General features: G+C 41.8%; 1 protein-coding gene across 1 annotated transcript in view; it reads left to right on the forward strand.

Annotated features, from left to right (window-relative positions):
* The window catches only part of CPPED1 (calcineurin like phosphoesterase domain containing 1), a 431,035-nt gene that overhangs the window by 92,616 nt on the left and 315,318 nt on the right, over window positions 1-23,101 (forward strand). Inside the window, exon 2 of the mRNA XM_070761120.1 lies at window positions 20,556-20,676. The gene's annotated coding sequence lies outside the window, so the exon portion shown is untranslated. The remainder of the gene's footprint in view (window positions 1-20,555; window positions 20,677-23,101) is intronic.

Genomic DNA, 23,101 nt, shown 5'->3' on the forward strand with positions numbered 1-23,101 from the left:
TTAACTAGCCAGCAGAAAAAGAGTGTAAAAAATAATCAGCCCATCAATAATTCAGTCGCTCTTGAGTTGTGCAATGCAGGTGAATGGAGGTGAGTCAACGGATTGAGCGAAGCTGGCTTCGTGTTTGCAAAGAGAGCCAGTATTCAATGTAAGCCAAGGGAGGGGGTAGAAAGGACTTTTCAGTTGGCAAGAGCCTAAATATTGAGCTATGAGTGATGAAATTGGGACACTCGTGGTGGTGGCATAGCAATTACTGGCATGTTCAGAGGCGAGGGGGATGTCAAAATGATGGAACTCGTATTACAGTGTCACAATGCAAACCATGACGCTTGGGTACTTGCATCTGATGTGAAAATAAATAATCAAGTTTTTAGAAATAATTTTTATTCAATTATATACACTAAAACAAACAAACAAACAAAACATTTAACAAAACAAAACAGTTACATAATATATATTTATACTGCTAGGGTTATCTTATAGTATTTGTGACGAAGAGTAATTTGTGCTTATTTACTAGTTTTGACGTTTCGACGAGGTCCCACTCGTCATCTTCAGGCTGGTGTTTCTGTCCTTGTTCTAGGGCAAACACAGCGAGACCTGAGCTGCCTTCCTTCTATAAATACTGGTGGCTGGGTGTGGTTTGATGCCTCAGCAATTGCCTGCTGTGTAGAAACTTCCTGGTGAGTCAGTGGGGTAGCACCTGGGGGCGTTGATGTAGCTGAGGTATGCTGATTAGTTAATGGTTGTTGATTAGGCGTGATATCCTGAGTAGTTGGAGCTTGCAGGCTACTTGATTGTTTTTTAGCTCAATTTAGCTCAATTTTAGCTGAATTTGAGAATTAAGGGAGACTAGGATAGATCTATTTTGGCCTTATATTGGCCTCATCAGCTAGCCATACCCACTGGGATTTGAACCTGCAACCTTTGCCTTGTAAGGCAGAGAATTATCCTCTAGGCTACAGTATCCAATTCCTTCAGCTCTGCACCAGGGAAGGGTTACATATTTTTGTGTCAAATCACCCTGGTGTATTGAAGGAACATCACAGCTCCTTATTTGCCTCTCGGTCCATAATTATATATATTATGTAGCATAATGTAACATGATATATGAGTATTTATCTTTACCATAATAATAATAATATCCTATGTTCATAGTTCCCTCTAAGCTGAGCAGTGAGCAATGGCTCACTTAAAAATCATCATCAACTCAGAGTTTTTCAAACCTGCCCAGAAGCCGAGAGGGAAAGAGTGAGAGGGAAAGAGTGCCGCCCAGTCCCGAAGGGACTGCCGCTCAGACACTATACTTTTCCGCCCACCCCCCAAAAAAATTAGAGGGAACACTGCCTATGTTAATAAAAAATTAATCCTTAACATATAAGTGAATCATAAAGTAAATTCCAAATTTTGTAGTATTTTGAATCTTCCTTTTCTTTCAATTCTAGGGTCATTTTGTCTAATTCTGCGCATTCCAAAATCTTTTTAATTATTCTCCTTTCTCTCTACTTCTTGGGAAACAATGTGAAGTTAAATTTTCTTTCACTTTCAAGTCACGGCATATTCTCTGCTCCTCGCCAGATTATTCTTTCAAATCACACGGCTTTATGATTTTAACTTAAATATTTATCACCACACTGAGCATAATTAGGGTTCAGGGATGTTTTGGTATTGTTTTAGCTGGAATTTAGTTTGCTGGAATCCATGGGAAGAGAGATATAGATACCGTATTTTTCGCAGTATAAGATGCACCGTTTTTCTCCCTAAAAGAGGCTGAAAATTCAGGTGTGTTTTATACTTTGAATGTAGCTTTTCTCCCTGTATCTATATCTATCCCTATCTATAGGAAGTGATCAACAATTCCCTAGAGTTACAAACTACAGACTACTTCCCTTTTCCATCCAAGTATTCTTGTCTTTTTCTTAATCTTCTAAAACAGGCATCTAGCAAAGCTTCTGATCTTCCTCCTTCTCCTCCAAGTCAGACTCTACTGTCATTGGCATATCTGCCACCTTTGGTGGACCTTCAGGTTCATCCAGGTCTATTTCTCCCTCACTCTCGCTCTCTGCATCAGCTGGCAACCCCACTGGCCCAGGATACCAAGATGGGCCTGGCTCATCCTCCTCAGAATCTATCATTACCAGAGGTGGACGAGGAGCACTCACAACATTTTCTATCCATTGTTTCTTGTCCTGCCTTCAGGTGCTTTGGAGAACAGGTTGACCCACCCTTCTTTGTGACAGCCCCTTGGATATTGGAACATTGCTATCACATACCCCAATAGGAAAAAACCATTAATAATAATAATAATAATAATAATAATAATAATCATCATCATCATCATCATCATCATCCCACCGAGTTGGTCTTCTCTGGGTCCCGTCGACTAAGCAATGTCGTTCGGCAGGACCCAGGAGAAGAGCCTTCTCTGTGGCGGCCCTGACCCTCTGGAACCAGCTCCCCCCAGATATCAGAGTTGCCCCCACCCTCCTTGCCTTTCACAAGCTCCTTAAAACCCACCTGTGTCATCAGGCATGGGGGAAATGAAATTTCCCTTCCCCCTAGGCTTATAGAATTTATACATGGTATGCTTGTATGTATGAGTGGTTCTTTAAATTGGGGTTTTTTAGATTGTTTTAATATTAGATTTGTTTACATTGTCTTTGTATATTGTTGTTAGCTGCCCCGAATCTTCGAAGAGGGGCAGCATACAAATCTAATTAATAATAATAATAATAATAATAATAATAATAATAATAACAACAACAACAACAACAACAACAACAACAACACCAACAACAACTACAACAACAACAACAACCTTCTGGGCAATGGCTTTGACAACCCATCTAAGCCAGATGAAGTCAGCTGATGGGTCTTGAAAGCTGCCTATCTCAGCAAGTGAAGACATATTGTGGAAAATTGATTTATAGGCTAACTCAGTGAATTATTTTGATTTTGATTTTTTTTTTTTGAAGAAAAGATTCATTCCCCAGGAACTTAAAGATGCTTCCATCATATATCTCTACAAGGGCAATCAGCAACTAAGTGACAACCACTGAGGAATCTAGCTGTGCTCTCCAGCATAGGAAGAGTCCTGGCAAGAGTCATGCTAAATCGTTTGACCCCCTATCTGGAGCTGGGCTTGTCGCCAGAGTCACAGTGTGGCTTCTGCAGAGAGAGTGGGGACAATTGTCATGACATTCGCCATGCTTCAAGGAGAAGCGTCAATTCTGAACAAACTTTATTGGCTCTACAGAAACCATCAATCTGTCTGCCTGTCTGTCTGTCTATATCAAGAATGGGTTCTTTCTGGTTTGGACTGGTTCAGTCGAACCAGTAGCAACCCACTAATGATATCACAATGACGTCACTGACCTGGTTTGGCAGGTGCCAGTCCGTGGGCGGCGCCATCTCTCTCTCTCTTTTTTAAAAATTGTTTTGAATTGCTTTGAATTTTTTTTCTTCTGAGCATAGAAACATAGAAACAGAAGACTGACGGAAGAAAAAGACCTCATGGTCCATCTAGTCTGCCCTTATACTATTTCCTGTATTTTATCTTAGGATGGATATATGTTTATCCCAGGCATGTTTAAATTCAGTTACTGTGGATTTACCAACCACGTCTGTTGGAAGTTTGTTCCAAGGATCTACTACTCTTTCAGTAAAATAATATTTTCTCATGTTGCTTTTGATCTTTCCCCCAACTAACTTCAGATTGTGTCCCCTTGTTCTTGTGTTCACTTTCCTATTAAAAACACTTCCCTCCTGAACCTTATTTAATCCTTTAACATATTTAAATGTTTTGATCATGTCCCCCCTTTTCCTTCTGTCCTCCAGACTATACAGATTGAGTCCATGAAGTCTTTCCTGATACGTTTTATGCTTAAGACCTTCCACCATTCTTGTAGCCCATCTTTGGACCCGTTCAATTTTGTCAATATCTTTTTGTAGGTGAGGTCTCCAGAACTGAACACAGTATTATTCCAAATGTGGTCTCACCAGCACTCTATATAAGGGGATCACAACCTCCCTCTTCCTGCTTGTTATATTTCTAGCTATGCAGCCAAGCATCCTACTTGCTTTCCCTACCTCTCTCTGATGTCTACGCTTCAGCCAGCTGCAAATCCATTGAACTATCCAGGGATTAAGTCCAATCTTCACTAATTTATCTATCAGCTCTTTATGTGGAACCGTAGCATGCGCAGAAGCTGAGTCTCCAGCACTGTGCATTTGGTCACCATCTTGTTTTTGGCTCTCACCCCCCTGGATTTTTAGGTGCTGTGCATGTGTGTGCGTACAAACCATGTGTACGCCCACAAGGAGCTCCCATGTGGTATGGGAGGAAGTGAACCTGCAGCGAGCTAAGTTAGAACCCACGCCTGGTCTGTGCAACTAACCATTATCTCTCCACCCATGTGTCGGTCTGTATGTCTGTCGCTCTGTCCTTCTGTCCATCCACCCATCTGACCTTCTGTCCACCTGTTCATTTGTTCACGCGTCTATCTGCTTGTCCATTAGTCTGTCCATCTGTCTTTGTGTCGCCTATATATAGAGAGAGCTGGGGTGGCGCAGCAGGTAGAGTGCAGTACTGAAGCTGACTGTAGATCTGTAGGTCAGCTGTTCAGATCTCATCACCAGCTCAAGGTTGACTCAGCCTTCCATCCTTCTGAGGTGGGTAAAATGAGGACTCGTATTGTTGGGGGCAATAGGCTGGCTCTGTTAAAAAGTGCTATTGCTAACGCGTTGTAAACCGCCTTGAGTTTAAGGAGAAGGGCGGCACAAAAATCAAATAAATGAATGGATGGATGGATGGATGGATGGATAGATGGATAGATAGATAGATAGATAGATAGATAGATAGATAGATAGATAGAATTTCCTTGGTCCTATAGAGCAGATCGTATTTTTGAGGAGCAGTGTATTGATTTGGAGTGGGGTGGTGGTAGAGAGCTTTGAACTAGCCATTTTGTGAGCTAGACTCCAAACAATGGAATTGTGTACAGACAACAGGAAAAGTTAAGCACAGCTCAAAGCTGCCAACATCACCGCAGGAGCTATTGGCCTATTCCCGCTCACAATCATACGATGAGTTTATTGAGACAAAAAATTCCGCAGGCTTTTGGATTCTGGAAAGCTCCCAGTACAAATTGGAATGAGTAAGCAGCAAGGGATTTTTGCTAAACAGAGAGATTTTTTGGAATAATGATGGGAAACAAAACTGGCCAGAATGGGGGAACTTTTAATTGTGATCAACTGAAATTTGTAAAATGGTGAAAGCAAAAGGAAATAAAATGAAAATGGACCACTGGTATTGGCCAAACCTTCTGGAAGAAATTTGTCCCCATAATCCAGATGTGAACTGTAGCCCTGCTGTGAGACCTTCTCCTTGTAATTTGGCCAAAAGGCAAAATTAATCTCTCCAAGAGCCCTCAAAGAAATACCAGGACACTAATCAAATGGGAAAAAAATATTTTTTGGAACTCTAAAAACTCTTACGAGACTCTTCACGAAGCTGCTTAATAAAATTGAGATACACTCCAATCCTCTTCTCAATAAAGAGCAACCAAGATGATTAAGGGACTGGAAACCAAGACTTATGAAGAGAGACTGAGGGAACTGGGCATGGACAGCCTAGAGAAAAGGAGGGCCAGAGCGGACATGATAGCAGTCTACAAGTATACGAGGGGATGTCACAGAGAGGAGGGGATCACTTTATTCTCCAGGGCACCAGAAGGCCAGTTGAGGAACAATGGCTGGAAGCTGACCAAGGAGAGATTCAACATGGAGATAAGGAGGAACTTCCTGATGGTCAGAGCGATCAACCAATGGAACAACCTACCAGCGGACGTTGTGAACTCCAACACTCTGGACATTTTTAAGAGAAGATTGAACTGCTACTTGACTGGTGTGCTATAGGGTTCCTGCTTGGGCAGGGGGTTGAACTTGATGGCCTTCATGGTCCCTTTCAACTCTAATAATCAATCAATCAATCAATCAATCAATCAATCAATCAATCGACAAATAAGTAAATAAACAAACAAACAAACAAACAAACAAATAAATAAATAAATTCTAGATCAGTGATGGTGAGCATTTTCCCCCCTCGGGTGCCGAAAGACCGTGTGCATGCGCTATCACACGTTCACGAGTGCCCACACCCATAATTCAATGCCTGGGGAGGCAGAAAACAGCTTCCTCGCCCCCCGGAGACCCTCTGGAGGCTGGAAACGGCCCATTAGGCTTTCCCAAAGGCTTCCCTGAAGCCAGGGAAGGGTAAAAACGCCCTCCCCATCTCCCGGGAGTATCTCTGGAAGCCAAAAACACCCTCCCTGAGCCTCTCTGTGAGTCAGAGCTGGTACACACACATATTTATTTATTTATTTATTTATTTATTTATTTATTTATTTATTTATTTATTTATTTATTTATTTATTCTTTGTCCAATACACAATACATATGGAAGAGAATAGACATTAAGTAATATATATAAAGATAGAAAGTAAAAAAGAAGAGAAGTAGATGGGAGGGAGAGAATATATATGATATAAGAGATAAGGAGTGAATATATAAGTATATATGATATATAATATATATATATATATATATATATATATATATATATAGATAGATAGATAGATAGATAGATAGATAGATATAGATAGATATAGATATACATATAGATATATATAGATAGATCAGGAGAGAATATGTATGATATATGAGATAAGGAAAGACAATTGGACAGGGGACGATAGGCACATCAGTGCACTTATATATGTCCCTTACTGGCCTCTTAGGAACCTGGAGAGGTCAATCGAGGAGAGTCTAAGGGAGAAATGTTGGGGGTTGGGAGTTGACACTATTGAGTCTGATAATGAGTTCCACGCTTCGACAACTCGATTGTTAAAGTCATATCTTTTGCAGTCAAGTTTGGAGCGGTTAATATTAAGTTTGAATCTGTTGTGTGTTCTTGTGTTGTTGCGGTTGAAGCTGAAGTAGTCAAGTTTCAAGTTTAATCAGATTTGTATGCCGCTCCTCTCTGCAGACTCGGGGCGGCTCACAGCAATAGCAATACAATGTACGACAAATCCAATATTTAAATTACTTTAAAAAACACCACAAATTAAAACCAATCATACACACTAGCGTACCATGCATAAATTTTATAAGCCTAGGGGGAAGGTCGTTGACCGGAAAGACGTTGCAGCACATGATCTTGTGGGCAATACTTAAATCGTGTTTTAGGCACTAGGGCAACGTCTCATGTGTCAGCAGATATGGCTCCATGCGCCACCTGTGGCCACCTGTGGCACCTGTGCCATAGGTTCACCATCACTGTTCTAGATAATTTGCCTTCTACGTATTCTTGGACTTAGTGGACCCATCTTCTTCAAGACCTCAAGAGGGAAGCCAACTGAAGGAATGGCTGATGATGGTTTCCCCATGAAGAATGTCAAGCGACACAGTTCTGCTTTTGAAAGGATGCTAAGGCAGGTCCTGGAGATATTTTGCATTTTAGGTCAACAATGTTGACTCCTTCCACAGTCGCCTGAGGGCATATACTTTGCTAGTAGAAAAATGTAAATAGTAACTGGAGATAGCAACACATTTTTTTTTAGCTTGTGTGGAAACTATAATTTGTTTGGCTTCAGTTTTTCTTCCCTTGGTGAAACCCATTTTCAAACACCTGGGACATTTTGAGCTGCAAGGTGTATTTCACGAGATATCATTTCTACAAGTATAAAAATGGCATGGACCTATGGTTTTTCTCTCTCTAATGGACAGGTACTTTGTAAAGCATGACCAGCGACCAGTTAGGTCCCACAGAGTGGGTCTTCTCTGGGTCCCGTCAACCAAACAATGTCACTTGGCGGGACCCAGAGGAAGAGCCTTCTCTGTGGCAGCCCCGGCCCTCTGGAACCAACTCCCCCCAGAGATTAGAATTGCCCCCACCCTCCTTGCCTTTCGTAAGCTGCTTAAAACCCACCTCTGCCGCCAGGCATGGGGGAACTAAGATACACTTTCCCCCTAGGCCTTTACAATTTTATGTATGGTATGTTTGTATGTATGATTGGTTTTTTATATAATGGGTTTTTAACTGTTTTTTTAGTATTGGATTTTGTTGTAATGTTTTACTGCTGTTGTTAGCCGCCCCGAGTCTGCGGAGAGGGGCGGCGTACAAATCCAATAAATAATAATAATAATATTAATAATCACTATCAAGTTTTCATTTTGAACAGTCACTAAACAAATAGGAAAGAGGAACATACAGTCTGGTTCTTTGTAGGATGCTATAACCATTGGTCTGAAGTAGTGTAGGGTTTCCTGCATCAGCTGGGGGTTGGACTAGAAGACCTCCAAGGCCCCTTCCAACTCTGTTATTATTCTGATTTCTCCTCCTCCGGAGTAGTTTGGAGAAAGGGCGCATCCGAATGGGCTAGTCATAATTTGCTTGGAGAACTGCTCGTGGTCAGCCGTTCAGCTGCATATTTTGTGCCTTACAATTTCAGGCAACCTAGAGTGCTCATTGTGATGGTTTCGCAAATAAGATGCTCTGTTCACTTCCCTTCCCTGAAAATACGAGCAGATTCTCATTTCCCACTGAGAAGTCCAATGGTACCCAATGAAAATTCCCACTGAGCTGTTTCAATGAAAGATATTGAAAAAAAAGAAATTCAGAGATGATTATCGCAGGGTGAGTGGCTAACAAATTAGAACCATCTTTCGTGATAGACAAAACTTGGCAGGGGGAAAAAAAAAAAGAATCTCTCCCCTCCATGGATTGAATGCTTTGAGATCTTCCAGATAATGTTGATCCAATCAATACCAGAAAGAAATTCATATCAGGAGCTGCAGAGGCCAATTTTAATGTGTCCCGCCCTTCCCCCAAGCGATATATGGAACCAAAACTAGGGAAGGAGGGACAGGAGATATTCTGCAGAAAATGCAGCCTATTAATAGTCCACCCTGTTCCAAATCTAGAATATCTTGAAAGCCAATAAACCAAACAAGGGGACAGATTACGAACCAATCGGAATCTGAGAAGGCTCTGTTGCCATCGGATGGATTTAAAGCCCATACCCATGGCAACTGTGGGATGCAGAAACATAAGTTCTTGTGAGCCATTTCTCGTTTTAAAAAAGCTCTTTCTTTTGCAAACACTGTTGATGTTGCAGTAAGAAGATGGTTCTGTCTGTCTGTCTATCTGTCTACCTACCTACCTACAGTGGTACCTCTACTTATGTACTTAATTTGTTCCGTGACCAGGTTCTTAAGTAGAAAAGTTTGTAAGAAGAAGCAATTTTCCCCATAGGAATCAATGTAAAAGCAAATAATGTGTGCGATTGGGGAAAGCACAGGGAGGGTGGCGGCCCTGTTTCCTCCCAGAAGATTCCTAGAGAGGCCCCACGGAGGCTTCTCCCTGCCTTTTCCGGCCCTGTTTCTCCCAGGAGATTCCTAGAGAGGCCCCACGGAGGCTTCTCCCTGCCTTTTCCGGCCCTGTTTCTCCCAGGAGATTCCTAGAGAGGCCCCACGGAGGCTTCTCCCTGCCTTTTCCAGCCCTGTTTCTCCCAGGAGATTCCTAGAGAGGCCCCACGGAGGCTTCTCCCTGCCTTTTCCAGCCCTGTTTCTCCCAGGAGATTCCTAGAGAGGCCCCACGGAGGCTTCTCCCTGCCTTTTCCGGCCCTGTTTCTCCCAGGAGATTCCTAGAGAGGCCCCATGGAGGCTTCTCCCTGCCTTTTCCAGCCCTGTTTCTCCCAGGAGATTCCTAGAGAGCTGCCATTCAGTGGATGAGGCTTGACTGGTCTTTGACACTAATGCAAGAAGAGATTCTCCATTAAGAACTGCAAGTTGAAGATGGAGACTGGCTTATGAGTAGCATGGCTCATTTCTGGACCACGCGGAAGGGGCCTGTGTCTGTGAGTGGGTGGGTGGTGATTAATGAATATTAGGTGATGGGTGAGCAGCGCTAACAATGTTGTCAGGTTCTAAAATGAAAAGAAAAGAGAAAGGAACACAAACACAAAGCCATGTTTTTTGAACACTGTGTATGCAGTCACCATCTTGGTTTTGGCTTAAATTTTTTTTTTGTTCAGATTTTTTGACCCTGCACATGCATGCACTTACAAAGCATGTGTTCGTGCCCACGCAGCATGGGAGGAAGCGAATCGGCAGTGAAATAAGTTAGAAACTCACTTAACAACTGGACTTGCCTAGCAGTGGAAATTCGGCATCTAATTATTGTAAGAAAATATTATTTTACTGAAAGAGTAGTAGATCCTTGGAACAAATTTCCAGCAGACCTGGCTGGTAAATCCACAGTAACTGAATTTAAACATGCCTGGGATAAACATATATCCATTGTAAGATAAAATACAGGAAATAGTATAAGGGCAGACTAGATGGACCATGAGGTCTTTTTCTGCCGTCAGTCTTCTATGCTTCTATGTTTCTAAGTTGAGAACTCTGTATCTATCCAGAGCTAGACCCATTCTATTGTATTTTTTTAAAAATGAGCCCGAGTACGTTTTAAAAAGTGGGGGGGGAAAGGAAATTAAAATGCAGTGCCAGAGATGGACAGTGAGAAAAGGGCACGAATCCGAGAGGGCTTCATTCAGAAGAGCGAGGGAAAGGACGGCTACAAAAGCAGCTTTGAAAAGTGCAACGGTGTTAAGAGGACAATGGAAGAGAGGGGACAGGGAGGTTTTCAACAGGAGCGGAAGGAGAAAGTTCAAATGGAAGTAATTAATCACCTTGGCAGAAGTTAATAAAACTCCATTAAAGAGATTACCCAGAGTTCCCAGTTGGTCAGAAGGGCCCTCAGAAGAGACTCATGTTTGATGAACTTTCATTTCAGGACACAAAAACATTCTCAGTCTCTACATTTGCATCGGGGCAGGAAATCCCATTTCGCTGGCGTTTCAGATAGTGGTTTGCTCTATTGAATTTCTTTCACTTTCTGCTTGGAAATCTAGACGTCCGTTGCAAAGACACTGCAGTTGCAGTGAAGGTGTGAAGCTGCATGTCAGGAAGGAAATAGGGAAGCTCAAGAAGGTTTCAAGGAAGACAACTAGGGTGATCCGGGAGAAATTGGAGCAGCTTCCTGGGAGGAAATTGTCTGTCTGTGTCTGTCTATCATCTATCTATCTATCTATCTATCTATCTATCTATCTATCTATCTATCTATCAATCTATCATCTATCTATCTATCTATCTATCTCTATCTCTCTATCTCTCTATCTCTCTATCTCTCTATCTCTCTATCTCTCTATCTCTCTATCTCTCTATCTATCTATCTATCTATCTATCATCTACCTACCTACCTACCTACATCTATCTATCTATCTATCTATCTATCTATCTATCTATCTATCTATCTATCATCTATCTATCTATCTATCTATCTATCTATCTATCTATCATCTACCTACCTACATCTATCTATCTATCTATCTATCTATCTATCTATCTATCTATCTATCTATCTATCTATCTTCTACCTACCTACCTACCTACCTATCATCTACCTACCTACATCTACCTACCTACCTACCTACCTAACTAAGGGCTTTGGGTTGTGTCATCATGGCTGCCATCCTGATTTGTTGTTGGGTTGGTTGTGGGTTTTTTTTGCCAGTCTTCTTTTTGTGGCCTCTTGATTTCCTGAGAGCATTGCCATTTGTGTGCCCACCCTTGGGAAGAATGTTTGAAAGCGTCTGGGCATCTAAAGTAGGTGTGCATTTATGTGTATATTGGTGTAAATATCCTAGGGTGGATGTTGCACTGGAGCAGGGGTAGGCAGCAGGCAGGACGGGGAGGAATACAGTTCCACCAGCGGAAATGAAGATGCGTGCGCAGATCCAGCTGATCGGCGGCTGTCACTTCCTGGATTACTGGTCTCAATTGGGCTCTCCTTTTCTTCCCTGCTGCTGCTGCTGCATCTGAGCTCCTTGCTTTTCTCCTCTTTCCTCCTTCCTGGCCTCGGACGAGCTTCCCTCTCTCCTCCCCGGCTCCCCTCCAGCCTCACGCGGCCACCTCCCGCCTGAGTTGCAAGCAAAAGGTGTGGACGGAAGTGGAGACTGGCAGCATTTATGCTTCTGGCAGCACCTGTTTGCCTAGCTACCCAGCCTGAAGCGGGGGGGGGGGCAACCCAGGAAAGAGAGCACGGGAAATGCGAAGAAAATTGTCACCCCAGCGAGCGACACTGCGAAGGTTATAAGTCGACTTGAACCATGATCGTTCAAGTCACTCCCACCTGACCACATGGCCAGCAAGCCACTCCCACACAGTCACATGACTATTAAGCCACACCCCCAAAATAAGCCACACCCACAATGTGGCAGTAAACATTTTGGCCGCCCATTACTGCACTGGAGATAATGTAGCTGTGAAGAGAAGAAATCATAGAAAATTACCGTAGCGTGACAGAGTCACTATTGGGTCATTGGCCGGCATTTACAGATGAACCTCACCATTCTCTCTCACATAGAATCAGTTTTTATTGCCCAGTAAGAAATTCATATTAATATAGTGAATACATATGTTTACAAATAAACAAATTTAAAAAACAAACATATCTTTTTTTTTTAAAGTGTAGGAAGTGATCTCAAACTCCGTTATCGTTAACGAGTATTAACACAGGTACTTACAGAACATACACTTACTGAAGTTGCTTCCACATAAACAGATGCCCAAGTTTACACAAAGAAAAAACCTTGAGGGGGTGTTGGTGGGTTTGAGTGCGGTTGCAGTGTGTTCCTTAAGCACGGGGCGACGTTCCGCTTGAGGGTTGAAAGGGAGAGCCTGGTTTGAAATCGCAAGGAAGTGAGGAGTACACCACCCGAGCGGTGCGCTTCTGCTGGGGGCTATGTGCAAATAGCCTCTCAGACTTCTCCGTTCACCTTTGCAGCTGGAGAAGTTGGAAGACAGTCCTTGCACTGACAATTTCTCCAAGAGTTACACAGGAGGAACATTGGATTGGGTGGGTGTTGGTTGGTTGGTTGAGTAGAACTCTCTGAATCCCAAGGAAAAGTTCTCAGGTGGAAAATCTTCCCCCCATTCACATCCATATCATTGGAATATTATGCATGTACAGTATGTAGAGAGAATGCAGGGAGCTCAGAGTTGGACCGGGGGGTTCTTGGTGCTCTCTGAAATCGATTCTTTGCTTGCAGATGTTTTATGGCCCAACTAGATAACTTCATCAGTGTTACCAAAAAAACCCAGAATACAGTGATACCTCTACTTACGAAATTAATTTGTTCCATGACCAGGTTCTTAAGTAGAGAAGTTTGTAAGAAGCCATTTTTCCTATAGGAATCAATGTAATAACAAATAATGCATGCAATTGGGGAAACCACAGGGAGGGTGGAGGTCCTGTTTCCTCCCAGGAGATTCCTAGAGAGGCCCCACGGAGGCTTCACCCCATCTTTTCTGGCCCTGCTTCCTCCCAGGAGATTCCTAGAGAGGCCCCACAGAGGCTTCTTCCCACCTTTTCTGGCCCTGCTTCCTCCCAGGAGATTCCTAGAGAGGCCCCACAGAGGCTTCTCCCTGCCTTTTCCGGCCCTGTTTCCTCCCAGGAGATTCCTACAGAGGCCCCACGGAGGCTTCTCCCTGCCTTTTCCGGTTACAGTTTCAGAGCCTCGGGTTTGTAAGTGGAAAATGGTTCTTGAGAAGAGGCAAAAACATCTTGAACACCCAGTTCTTATCTAGAAAAGTTCATAAGTAGAGGCGTTCTTAGATAGAGGTATCACTCTATGTCCTCTTCAGCAAACTACTAACAGATAAGCACGGGTTAATATCAAACAAACAATCAAACAAACAGAAATCAATTCCTAAATCAAGAAACTATCCAGAATAAAACCAAACTCCCATAAACACTGGCAATGGAAGATATTGTATACAAATAGGGAGCCAATTCCATACTCAGTAGCACTGATGATATTATCTAGTTGGGTAATGATGAAATGTCTGCAAGTAAAAACCCAAGCTCAGAGACTACCATGGACCTCCACATTTGGATGACCACTAGATGGCAGCAAAGAAATGAAGTGTAGCTGCATTCTGACGGTCACTCTAGTAAGTAGGAATTGAGAGTGTCTCCTCTGTGCCCCTAATGGGTTGCCATGGATAAATGACTAGATTATTTTGGGCCACACATCAGCCATGCATAAGATCACAACTTGGTTTGTTTAAAAAAAAATTGAAGGACTGACTGAAATCTCCTGTGTTGACAAGTGCCAATACAACTCTTTACTCTTCCTTGATTATATTTCTGCTGAAGAAGATAATTCTCCAACAATTTCCCCAGCACTTTTTCTGGGAATAAAGCAATTCTCTAAGAATTGTTCTTCGGGGAAAAAAAATCCAATATTATTTAACAGTTTATCCAGCAAATTGCTGGGATGCAAGGCAATTCAGCAATAATCTCTGAAGGCAGAGAGGCGACCTTGGAGACATTCACAACACCACTATATTTCTAAGGGGAGGGAAATATCCATTTTTTTAAAAAATGAGGAGAAATTCTTTAGGAAAAAAGGTGGACAATTTTAGAATAACATTGACTTTTGGGGGGATAAGGTATTACAAGCATAAGAGGCAGAAGCATCATTCTGTCTACCATTTTGCAAACTGACCCTCTACCTACAATTTACCATTATTCTGGGACTTTGTGGAAAGGACGTCAGGAAGTTCAACAAATTTATACAATTCATGTAAAAGCGGTGTTATTCAAACTTGGCCACTTTAAGTGGTATGGATTTCAACTCCCAGAATTCCCAAAGCCAGCATGTAAGATGTCCTTTGAAAGTGGCGAAGGAAAGAAATAAGAACATCTAAAAATGCATTCTGGGATACTTTGGTTCAGATCTATGTTTCCATATGATGAAGTCCCCAATTTCCTTTTCAATAACAACCAGAAATAGGGAAAGGGGGCGGGGGGGGGGGGGACAATGGATAATAGGGTCATTTTTTGCCTTTGATTGTGGCTTTTTTAAGCATTAAATTGGAACGAACAGCGAGGCAGGCCCTGAAATTGAGAAAAGCAGTTGAGTTGGAAATGACTTAAAAAGGAGAGAGAGGAAAGGATCAGAAAGCCTTAGAAGAGTAAGATGACCAAAGTTGGAGCCATGAAATTCCTCAGGGCAGGTTGTCCTAACCCAGGTTGTTCCCCAAAACCTTGGATGTCTTGGACTGCCTCCTAAAAATGTTCTCACCCATTTTTATGTGATGGAAGTATATTGCTCAAAAAAATAAAGGGAACACTTAAACACAATATAACTCCAAGTAAATCAAACTTCTGTGATATCAAATTGTCCACTTAGGAAGCAACACTGATTGACAATCAATTTCACATGCTGTGCACTTTCAACTTTGTACAGAAGAAACTATTCCATGAGAATATTTCATTCATTCAGATCTAGGATGTGTTATTTGAGTGTTCCCTTTATTTTTTTTTGAACAGTGTATATTCTATTGTACACAGGTTCATCTTTGATTGACAACCACAACGGAGCCCTAAATTGCTTAAATGAGCTTTTTTTTAAGCGAATCACTGCAATTGTTCTTTTTTACCAACACGGGTTGTTAAATGAATCTAAGAGGTCTGTAAGGGGCGTGCATAAACGCACCACTGTGCCTACCATCCCTGTCCTATTGTCTACTTTTTATCATTACATCTAATGTTTTATATGTACAAATTATCACCCTATAATTGTTTGGCAAATAAATAAATAAAATAAAAAATAAAACCTCTATTGGCTTCGATTGTCAGTAAAAGGGGAATCACATGACTGCAGGATACTGCAACTGTCATAAAGATGAGCCAGTTGCCAAGCATCCAAATTTTGATCACGTGTCCATGAGGATGCCACAATGGTCCTAAGTATGAAAAACGGCCGTAAGTCATTTTTTTCTGTACCGTTGTAATTTCAAAAGGTCCCCAAATGAATGGTTGCAGGTCAAGAATTACCTGTACATACAATACATACAATGCAGAAATAAATTCTAATGGGATTTTACTCAGGTCCTTTCCATTTTGTTAGTCACCTTGGGGGTAAGGCTCTTGATACGTCATTCAAAGTAGCCCTAAAATTATTAGCACGAGCTTCTACATTTTATAGATGACCTCATAGCTAAATAAGTAACCACACCATCTTCTGAAGGAACGTTCCAAGGTAACTTTAAATAAGCAATATGCCGTATTTATTTTTCCAAAAAATGCATTTGCAAATTAGAAAAAAAAAGCACTTCTCTCATCTGTCTCAGCCCACTGCCAGCTTTATTTCTCTCATTAAATGAATTTCAGGTATTAAGATCAAAACACATCTTTTATCTCATGGACTCTCTTTCAAATACTGCTCATTCTTGACTTAACAACCACAATGAAAGCCAAAATTGGGCTCATAAGTCATTGCAGTTATGAAGCGAATCACCATGTGACCCGACTTGACTTCATGTCTGTTTTTGTTAAGGTTTTTGTTAGGGTTGTTAAGTGGTTAAGCAAATCACATGGCCCTTAAGCAAATCACGTGGTCCTTAGGGAAATCTGGCCTCTCCAATGGGCATACCAAGAACTTGGTCATCTCCTCATTGAGCAGGGATGGGTGTTTGTGGGTAGCAGAATGTCTGATAATTATGGAGATTCATAATCATTCAGACCAGAAGCATCAGTACTGCTTTGATTTCTTATTTGAAAACGTTTCGCTTCTCACCCAAGAAGCTTCTTCAGTTCTTCGGTGAGAATTGAAGGAGCTTCTGGGATTAAAAACAAACATTTCCAAAGAGAAGACCAAGAAAGTCTAGTTGCCTTTGGAAAAAAGCTCTTTTGGAACAGAAACTCTTGATGTGCGCGTGTTTTAAATTCCACCTTATTACTCTCAAGCTATTTTCTCTTCATTTTCTCTCTGGGTTGCTTCCTTGTGATGTTTCATTCCAAAGTGGCATTTTTGTGCGGGCGGGGGGGGGGGGGTACAGTGGTTAGGTTTCTAGGCTTTCCGAAGCAAGAAATTAATTGCAAAAGTTTTTGGAGCTTTTACCCCGTTGCCAAATTGCTTTCCCAAAAGAGTTTTCCAAAATTCACAGAAAGTGCGGTGTGCCTGGCTGAAACGGATTTTAGCCGGCTGCTAAGCGAGATGTGCTCTGAAGGCAATGATTGCTCGGGATGCGAAAAGAAATTCCAAGCCAAACGGAGTTTCTTGACATCGCTTGAGAAATAATAATGTTGGTTTTCTTTACTGAAGGCAAACCAATTGTAGAAAAGAGAGAGAGAGAGAGAGAGAGAAGGAGGAATCCCACAGAGTGGGCCTTCTCCGGGTCCCGTCAACCAAACAATGTCGGTTGGCGGGCCCCAGGGGAAGAGCCTTCTCTGTGGCGGCCCCGACTCTCTGGAACCAACTCCCCCCAGAGATTAGAACTGCCCCTACTCTCCTTGCCTTTTGTAAGCTCCTTAAAACCCACCTTTGACGTCAGGCATGGGGGAACTGAGACATCTCCCCCGGGCATATACAATTTATGCATGGTATGTTTGTATGTATGTTTGCTTAGTAAATGGGTTTTTTTAAATATTTTAAATTACAATTTAGATTTGTCATGAATTGTTGTATTCTGTTGTGAGCCGCCCCGAGTCTGCGGAGAGGGGCGGCATACAAATCTAAATAATAAATAAAATAAATAATAAATAAATAAATCTCAGACTCAAGAGCTAGGAAGGTGTTGTGGATAGAGTTTTTTGGGTGGTGGCGGTAGTGTGAAGCACCAATGAGACCAGCAGGGTTTATTTTGGAGCAGATATGTATAAAACCACACCATTAAGACATCAAGAAATGGATTAGAAAGTCCCTGATTTCCGTTTGGTCTTTACTTGAAGAGAGGGACTATAGCTCAGCAGGAGAAAACATGTTCAAGGAGATCTCCAAGGCAGGCCCTGAGCATAGACTTCCAAGCAAGCAAGGGAAGGAAAGGATGGGAAGTACCTTTCTTGGATGGCGCTATGACAACTCGCCACAGCCGACTCTCCAAGGGACAATTCACTATGGCCAACTTGCCATGGGACAAGAGTTACACGATGATCAAAGTATATAATGGAAAAGGAAGAGCAAGAGCACTTAGACCTACATACCAGTTCAGCCCTCTTTAAGCGGTTTACAAAGTCAGCCCTTTGGCCCCAACAGTCTGGCTCATAGTTCCCTCTAAGCTGAGCAGTGAGCAATCGCTCACTTAAAAATCATCATCAACTCAGAGTTTTCCAAACCTGCCCAGAAGCCGAGAGGGAAAGATTGAGAGGGAAGGAGAGAGAGAGGAAGAGAGGAAGAGAGAGAAACAGATAGAAAAAAGAGAGGAAGGAAAAGAGAAAGAAAAAGAATGGGAGTAAGGAAGAGAGAAAGAAAATCAAAATCTAGTTTGAAACTAGCTCAACTATTTAAGTGGCATTTTGATATTGATAGAGTTGCCCTATTATGAGCTCACTGTTATAGACACACAGTACAGTATTTTATTTTGAAATTCTCTGAGGCAAAACAGGGTGGGTTTTTTGTTTGTTTGTTTGTTTGTTTGTTTCTTTATTTGTTTGTTTATTTGTTTATTTATTTATTTATTTATTTATTTATTATTTGTGTGCCACCCAGTCCCGAAGGGACTGACGCTCAGACACTATACTTTTCTGCCCACCCCCCCAAAAAATTAGAGAGAACACTGGTCTGGCTCCTCATTTTATGGAATGGAATAGAATAGAATAGAATAGAATAGTAGAGTAGAGTAGAGTAAAATAGAAGAGAATAGAGAAATAGTAGAGTAGAATGGAGTAGATTAGGAGAGTAAAATAGAATAAAGAAGCAGTAGAGTAGAATAGAGTAGAGTAGAGTAGAATTATTAGTTAGCCAAGTGTGATTGGACACACAAGAAATTATCGACCTCAGAAGGACGGAAGGCTGAGTCAACCTTGAGCCTGGTGAGAATCAAACTACCAAATTGAAGGCAGCCTGGCAGGCAGCAATAGTTGCCTGCAGGACTGCACTCTAACCACTGCGCCACCATGGCTCTTAATGAATATGACCCTTAACGGGCAACAAAAGCAGCACAAAATGAAATGTGAATGACAAAAATAACTTTTAAACTATTTTAAGCAATTAAAATTAAATTTGTTGTATTGTCCCACAACAAATTGTGCTGCGGCGAGTTGGTCATGACACGTCCCGCAGCGAGCCGGCTGTGGTGAATTGGCCCTGGCGAGTTGTCTGTGGCGAGCTGTCCTAGTCCATCTCTGACATTGAAAGCCACCACCAGCAAAGACAACTCGTTGGATGCTTCAGATCTCGGCTTCCATCATTTTAGCCATGATGACTAGAGCTAACAGTTGTTGCAATCCAAAGCTTCAGAGAGGGACCAGGTTGGGTAAGCAGCTTATTAGGATTGAGATCATGTAGGGACCGGCCAGTCTGGTGCCAGGTGAATTTCTATATTCTTTCTTTGAACTTCCCATTTGCCTGAGGCTCGATCTCTGCCCTCCTCTACTCTTTTCCATGAGACATTGTAGAATATTGTTGACCTATCCAAGAAGTTTTTGCAAGAGCAATGACATAATGAGAGCAAAGCACCCACAAACAAGCAAAATGTTAGCTATTATAACCAGGAGAGATGTAGAAGCCTTTGCCACGTTGGTGGAAACCAACAGAAAACCTCTAAATGGGGCAGAAACAGCATAGAAAAAGCTAGTTCACAAATCTAGGAGAGGATTGCCACCGAATGCCTGATCCAGAAAAATCTCCCTCTAAGCAGGATCCTTTGAAGCATCGTGTTTTTAAGGATGGGTTGGTAGGTTCCTCTTTCCTATGGGCTTTGCAAGCTTGAAAATTGGGATACTGTGTCGTTTACAAAGCTCTCTTGAATGTATGAAGTTGAATGAGTTCAGAAATGAACTCCACAAATTTTAGATCAGGATTAAGCTGAGAAAGTCCCAACCTTCTTCCCTAAACTAGGATTAAGCTGAGGCTGGGGCTGGTCCTCAAATAAGATTAACCTTTATTACAAACCTAGCTGATTGTCAACTATTTATTATAAACCTGTCTGATTGTCAACTATTGTCAAACTATTTTCTGCCTCAAATGTTTCAGCGACCAGATAGGTCGCAAAGAATCGGCCTCCTCCAGGCCCTGTCGGCCAAAAATGTCGGCTCTATAGGGGAGAGCCTTCTCTGTTGTGGCCCCAACCCTCTGGAACTAGCTACCCCTGGAAATTTGCACTGACCCCACTCTCCTTTCATTTCAGAAGGCATTAAAGACACACCTGTGCCAGCAGGGCCTGGGAACCGTGAGCAACAGTTTCGCTCTGGTCATTGCATGAAAGAAGGATGGTCGATTGTTTTATTGTGGGTTTTTAAAGTTGTTTGTAATGCTTTAAATTCTATTTATTGTAATTGATTCTATTTTATTATTGTAAGCCGCCCTGAGTCTGTGAGTAGAAGGATGACCTATAAAACTAATAAACTTAAACCTATTTCCATCTACCCCTCAAGTCTTCTGAAAGTGGACCTTGGCCCATTCTCATTCTCTCTCCCTTCCCAGCCCATCTTCGTAAGGATGCAAAACAGTGGATCGCAGCGGCTAGCGACGGGCATCGGTTTAACGTCAGCAAAACACAAGTCTTTGGCCGCCAACCAATCAAGACTTCCACCTGCCCCTACTGGTGAGTGGGCAGGAAGAGGGATTAAGAACCAGACAGAAGGATGGTAGAAACAGTGAGTAGCCCTATGCAGTGATGGGCTGCTGCCCCCATGGGAGAGTGGGGGTATTACACAGTGGGGGTAGTAAGTTTATGCACTATTTATTGTATTCTTAATAGTTTTTTTAATTGTCCTTCCTTCTCTAGTACCTTAGTATGATCCTTAATTACTTTTAAAATAGGAAATTATTAGTCTGTTTTTACCCATAAGCGCCTTAATCATTATAATCATGATCTAGAACTGAACTTTCATAGCCATTAAAGAAAATTGAGCTACTTGCCTAATCGGTTATCCTACTGAACCTTCTAGGTTCAGTACAAAACCTTGAAATGTGACTGTGCTCCTCAACAAATAATGCTGTCTATCATTTGCCCTTTTTGTGGCTAGTCAAATAATGTGACTCAATCCACTGAAAAAGAACCCAAGTCCCTATTTGAAAATTTCCCACCCAGTCACATGACCTTTAAGCCACCCCCAGTCACATGATTGTCAAGCCACTCCCATTTGGTCACATGGCCAGCAAGCCACTCCTGCCCAGTCACATGACCATCAAGCCACACCCACAAAATAAGCCATGCCCACAGTGTGGCAGTAAAAATTTTGGTAGCCCATCACTGGCCCTATGTAAGAAGGTTTAGGAACTATCTCTTGGTGGCCACAGTTCCACTCTTAATACCAAACATGATCCATTATAGGGAAGAGGATTCTCAATTTAGGGAAAATCAAATTATTCGCTGTAAGGCCTGTGAGAAATCTAAATGACCTTTATCTGGCCCAAAACAGATACAGGAAGTCCTGGACTTATGACCACAATTTCCAGATGGTTTTTTAAGTGAGTCACGCTTGATTTTTTAAAACTTTTTTTTTTTTTTGCAGTGGTTGTTAAATGAATCTCTGCAGTTATTAATTGAGTTATGTGGTCTTTAAGAAGCAAATCCGGCTTCTTTCATTGATTTTGCTTATGAAAACCTGGATGGGAAAATCACCCAAAGGTGATCACAAGACCCTGGGACCCTGGTAGTGTAAAAACGTGGCAACTGTATTTATTTTGATCCTGTGAATTTTGATCCTGTGACAGTCTGGGCGTTCAACAGTCATAAGTGCAAGGACTGGTTATAATCTACTTCTTTCAGGGCCGTTGGCAAATGGTCTTGCTAGCTGTTTCTACAATGACGGTTTTAAGTCAAGGGCTACCTATAGACCACTGTCACCCAGTGGTCATAAGGAGTTTTGTAGCTTTAGATCTGATAATATTCAATCAGGACAAAAGGAAACAAGATAGGAAAATAAAAGAGAAATACAGTAATCCCTCGTTTTTCGCAGGAGATGCATTCCAAGACCACCTGTGAAAAATGAATTTCTGTGAAGTAGAGGAAAGGTATTTTTATATGTATTTAATGAGTATTTGGACTTTTAAAACCCACCCTTTGCATTAAACAGCCATTCTATAATGTTTCTCAGCTGGAACTACGTGGGATATCCTACCAGTTTCTTTAATAGAGTGCAGTAGTACTGTAGAAGAATTTTATGAATTTTTAATGGATTTAAAATTTTCAATGGATTTAATGGATTTAAGCCCCCTTTGAAAACCCGTGAAGTAGCGACTCCGCAAAAGATGAACCGCGAAGTAGCGAGGGATTACTGTACATTGCAATCCATGTTCCAAGATGCACTTTCTGAAGGATGACAGGGGAAACCTTGCTGGTCAAAGATATTATAAATGCACAGTGATTGTAGAAACACGAGGCCACCAAAATCAGGGGGTCCCAAAGACATCCTTGCTCTTTTCATTGGTTTGTTCAACTTTGGTGTCACCCATCCAAGCAGTCCCTTAAACATCCCACCCCCTGCTGTTTCTGTGGGTCTATTTACATGAACAAACACATTGAAATAACTATATTTTAAAACATTTTTTTTTTTTACATACAGCCTTCTTTTAAGGGGAAGTAATCACAGGTTATATTCTCCAACCTGCGTGTCCCTTTCTTCCCCTTGACACCTGCAAAAAACAATCAGCAGAGAGAGAAAGAGGGAAAGGGAGAGGGAAGAAGGAAGGAAGGAAGGAAGGAAGGAAGGAAGGAAGGAAGGAAAAGAGAAATATTCAAAATAGACTTAAACAGGTTTTAAGGGAACATAAACATCAACAACAGAATACACTCCGAAAAATCAGAGGGCAGGGAAAGTCAGTTTTCAACAGGAGAAGTGACCAGGAAGGAGTGACAATTCCAGGCTTTGCAAAAAAAAATAATTAAAAAAGACATTATAAAGGTGACGTTAGTGTATTCTCAGCTAAAAAATAAAGGAAAGGAAACAGAACAGAAGCCTTAGAGGTGAGGGAAGCATCTGAAATCGGTACAGATTTCACTTAAAAACAAGACAGTCATCAAA

This window comes from Erythrolamprus reginae, chromosome 9 (genome assembly GCF_031021105.1).
Source record: "Erythrolamprus reginae isolate rEryReg1 chromosome 9, rEryReg1.hap1, whole genome shotgun sequence".
Classification (NCBI taxonomy): domain Eukaryota; kingdom Metazoa; phylum Chordata; class Lepidosauria; order Squamata; family Dipsadidae; genus Erythrolamprus; species Erythrolamprus reginae.